The 5,000-nt window shown below is 48.7% G+C and overlaps 1 pseudogene; it reads right to left on the bottom strand.

Annotated features, from left to right (window-relative positions):
• LOC140548902 (metabotropic glutamate receptor 5-like) overlaps positions 1-5,000 on the bottom strand; it is a 35,742-nt pseudogene that overhangs the window by 926 nt on the left and 29,816 nt on the right.

Below are 5,000 nucleotides of genomic sequence, written 5' to 3'. Positions count from 1 at the left end.
ATTAAATGATTAGTATTTACTCTACTAGCATTTCCACTTAATAAATGTAAACATCAACACACACACATGTCTAGGTAGCGACACGTTCCCACGGATATCCCACACTCGATTCCCAGGTCAGGAAAGGTCTGAAAGTAGTTTTAAAGACGTTTGATCATCCATCCATTACTAGTCAATATATCAATACTGTAACTGTGATACCAGATTACCTCAGAGTCACCTCAGCATTACCTCAGAGTCACCTCAGCGTCATCTCAGAGTCACCTCAGCATTACCTCAATATATCAATACTGTAACTGTGATACCAGATTACCTCAGAGTCACCTCAGCGTCATCTCAGAGTCACCTCAGCATTACCTCAATATATCAATACTGTAACTGTGATACCAGATTACCTCAGAGTCACCTCAGCGTCATCTCAGAGTCACCTCAGCATTACCTCAATATATCAATACTGTAACTGTGATACCAGATTACCTCAGAGTCACCTCAGCATTACCTCAGTCACCTCAGCATTACCTCAGTCACCTCAGAGTCACCTCAGCATTATCTCAGTCACCTCAGCGTTACCTCAGCATTACCTCAGTCACCTCAGCGTTACCTCAGAGTCACCTCAGCATTACCTCAGAGTCACCTCAGCGTTACCTCAGTCACCTCAGCGTTACCTCAGCATTACCTCAGTCACCTCAGCGTTACCTCAGAGTCACCTCAGCATTACCTCAGAGTCACCTCAGCGTTACCTCATAGTCACCTCAGTCACCTCAGCATTACCTCAGTCACATCAGCGTTACCTCAGAGTCACCTCAGCATTACCTCAGAGTCACCTCAGCGTTACCTCATAGTCACCTCAATCACCTCAGCATTACCTCAAAGTCACCTCAGCGTTACCTCAGCATTACCTCAGCGTTACCTCAGCATTACCTCAGTCACCTCGGAGTCACCTCAGCATTACCTCAGAGTCACCTCAGCATTACCTTAGAGTCACTTCAGCATTACCTCAGTCACCTCAGTGTTCTCAGAGTCACCTCAGCATTACCTCCGTCACCTCAGCATTATCTCAGTCACTTCAGCATTACCTCAGTCACCTCAGCGTTACCTCAAAGTCACCTCAGCGTTACCTCAGAGTCACCTCAGCGTTATCTCAGTCACCTCAGCATTACCTCAGTCACTTCAGCGTTACCTCAGTCACCTCAGAGTCACCTCAGCGTTACCTCAGAGTCACCTCAGAGTCACCTCAGCGTTACCTCAGAGTCACCTCAGCGTTACCTCAGAGTCACCTCAGCGTTACCTCAAAGTCACCTCATCATTACCTCAGCATTACCTCAGTCACCTCAGCATTACCTCAGAGTCACCTCAGCGTTACCTCAAAGTCACCTCATCATTACCTCAGTCACCTCAGCGTTACCTCAGAGTCACCTCAGCGTTACCTCAAAGTCACCTCATCATTACCTCAGTCACCTCAGCGTTACCTCAGAGTCACCTCAGCGTTACCTCAAAGTCACCTCATCATTACCTCAGTCACCTCAGCGTTACCTCAGTCACCTCAGCGTTACCTCAGCATCACCTCAGTCACCTCAGCATTACCTCAGAGTCACCTCAGCGTTACCTCAGCAGTCACATCAGCATTACCTCAGAGTCACCTCAGCATTACCTCAAAGTCACCTCATCATTACCTCAGTCACATCAGCATTACCTCAGTCACCTCAGCGTTACCTCAGAGTCACCTCATCATTACCTCAGTCACCTCAGCATTACCTCAGTCACCTCAGCGTTACCTCAGCATTACCTCAGTCACATCAGCATTACCTCAGAGTCACCTCAGCATTACCTCAGAAACACCTCAGCATTACCTCAAAGTCACCTCATCATTACCTCAGTCACATCAGCATTACCTCAGTCACCTCAGCGTTACCTCAGAGTCACCTCAGCATTACCTCAGAGTCACCTCAGCATTACCTCAGAGTCACTTCAGCGTTACCTCAGAGTCACCTCAGCATTACCTTAAAGTCACCTCAGCGTTATCTCAGTCACCTCAGCGTTACCTCAGCGTTACCTCAGAGTCACCTCAGCGTTACCTCAGAGTCACCTCAGCATTACCTCAGTCACCTCAGCATTACCTCAGTCACCTCAGCATTACCTTAAAGTCACCTCAGCATTACCTCAGTCACCTCAGCGTTACCTCAGAGTCACCTCAGCATTACCTCAGTCACCTCAGCGTTATCTCAGTCACTTTGTAGTTACCTCAGAGTCACCTTAGAGTAACCTCAAAGAAACCTCTGGACCATGTTAGCGTCACGTTAGCAACCACACCTAAAGTTCTTCGTTCAGATTGAAAGTTAATATTTAAGAACTGAAGAAACATTATTTTGATGACATCACATTTGTAGGTGTGTGTTTATGGGGGTGTTTATGGGGTGTTATTGGGAGTGTTTGTGTGGATGTTTATGGGAGTGTTATTGGGAGTGTTTGTGTGGATGTTTATGGGAGTGTTTGTGTGAGTGTATATGGGGTATTTAAGGGAGTGTTAATGGGAGTGTTTGTGTGAATGTTTATGGGAGTGTTTGTGTGGGTGATAATGGGGGTGTTTGTGGGAGTATTCATGGGGTGTTAATGGGGGTGTTTATGGGGTATTTATGGGGGTGTTAATGGGAGTGTTTATGGGGGTGTTAGTGGGAGTATTAATGGGGGTGTTAATGGGGGTGTTTATGGGTGTGTTAATGGGGTGTTTATGGGAGTGTTTATGGGGGTGTTTATTGGAGTGTTTATGGGGGTGTTAAAAGGGGTGTTAATATGGGTGATAATGGGGGTGTTTGTGGGAGTATTCACGGGGTGTTAATGGGGGTGTTTATGGGGGTGTTAATGGGGGTGTTTATGGGGGTGTTAATGGGAGTGTTTATGGGAGTGTTAATGGGGGTGTTTATGGGGGTGTTTATGGGGGTGTTTATGGGGGTGTTAATGGGGGTGTTTATGGGAGTGTTAATGGGGGTGTTAATGGGGGTGTTAATGGGGGTGTTTATGGGAGTGTTTATGGGAGTATTGCTTCACATCTCAGAAAGTGGATTTTTTCAGTAGTTTTACGTATAAAAGGAAAACAGTTGATCATCATATAGAAACATTACATACACACATTCTCCACCTCCTGGCCCCCGTGTGTTCAGTCCCACATTCATTAGCTTTGTTGAGTGTGTGTGTGTGTGTGTGAGTGTGTGTGTGGCATTATCCATAAAAAGCAAATTCAATGAATTGGTTTTTCTGGGAGCGTCGGCCCGGAAGCGGTCGCTGATGGTGGTGATGACCCCTGGCTGACCATTAGCATGCCCTTAGAACACAATCATCATGGACAATCAGTTCTGTAGAACAGCAGCTGTGTGTGTGTGTGTGTGTGAGAGAGAGAGAGAGAGAGAGAGAGATTCAGAGCGTCTGATTGGGTAAAAAAGAGCGAGTGCTAAACATGCTAAATCAGTGAAAGCCCTTTATGAATGCAGTCGTTGTTAAACAGTAACTTTATGGATTATTACTCTGTATTGATTATCGTTAGCGAGGCGGACGGTGGCGATCGGTCAGTTTGGTCAGTCTGGATGGTGTAATTGCCCCCCCCCCCCCATAGATTCAGCACTAATAGATTCACTAGTATTGTGTTCATCAAGGCCAGAATCGCACGACTCCTCAAAAATAAACAAACAAACAAACAAACAAACAATGAAATAAATAAAGAACTCCTTCAGAGCGAGACAGAGGTATGAGAGTTTTGGTCCACGTTTTCAAGATTCACAAAATAAAAAGCCCAAACATTCATCATTTCCCAACTGAAGGAGAAGATCGGCATCAGCGAAAGAAAAGTGGGAAAAGCGGGAGCCAATAGAAACTATTCAGGACAAAATGTCACGGGTGTTTATTTACAGAAAAAAACAAAGCACTTTGTTCACAGTCCGGCGGAACAGACCCTCGGCCTGCAGCGTTCCCCCCAGCATCAGCCAGACCCCACGTCCTCGGCGTACCAGTGTGTGTGTGTGTGTGTGTGTGTGTGTGTGTGTGTGTCACACACTTAGCGCCGCTGTTCCTCTGACCAGCCCTTTATTAGCTCAGTGTGAAGGGTGCTGGAAGGTTCCCACACCGCTGTGAGTTCTCAGGTCCTCGTTTCACCACACAAACACACACCATGCCATGTCTGTTTAAGGCCACTACCAAAACAAACAACACAAAAAAAGGGATCACGTCAGTGTACGCCCCCTGCTGGAGGCCTGGCTTCACACATCCTGCTTGGGAGAAGCTCCGGCGAATGCCACGTCGTCCTGTGGTTGTACTGGCCGTCCGTCTCCGGGTTTCGAACATGTAAACACGCACACTGAAGACTAGGTCTAGGAAGCTTTTATTCATTTGCCTGATTCCTACGTCCCTCCTGCCTCTGTCCTTCCTCCACTAAACCCCACCCCCCGCCCCCTCGCCTGCCTTGCCCGGTTCTCATAAGGACGAGGAGCTCTGGCTGTAGTGCCTCAGTACCAGGCACTCGTATTTGGGGGACGGGGTCGGCCCCAGGCCCGCCTCGAAACCACCAGTGGAGTTGGGGGAGCTGCTCCCAGAGGCCACAGAGTCCCTGAAGGGCGATGGGGGCGTTAGCGGCAGCAGTTCCTCCAGGTCAGCCTTCGCAGATGCGGACTCAAGCACCGAGGCTGCACCCACCATCACCTCTTTCACGCTGGACACAGGAGAGCTCCTGGTGCCTGGACCCCGAGACGAGGAGCAGGGCAGCGGGCACGGTGCCGGTCGACCCGCATTGGACTCCACCGGTGGGAGTGGCTGGATCTCGGCATAGGTTGTCATGGTGGTTGGCATGGAAACCTCTCGGGGGAGGAAGTAAGGAGGCGGACAGTTGGATGAGTGGCCGTGTGTGGACACGCTGGCCGACATGCTGGCAGACAGTCCAATGGGAGCCCCCGGTGTTGAGCTGGATAACATCATGCTGTTTAGCTCACTAATGTTAGCGGTGAAGCGGTTAACCA

The sequence above is a fragment of the Salminus brasiliensis genome, unplaced genomic scaffold (assembly GCF_030463535.1).
Source record: "Salminus brasiliensis unplaced genomic scaffold, fSalBra1.hap2 scaffold_49, whole genome shotgun sequence".
Classification (NCBI taxonomy): domain Eukaryota; kingdom Metazoa; phylum Chordata; class Actinopteri; order Characiformes; family Bryconidae; genus Salminus; species Salminus brasiliensis.
Note: the sequence above shows the minus strand (reverse complement) of the source record. Positions and strands in the feature narration are given on the sequence as shown.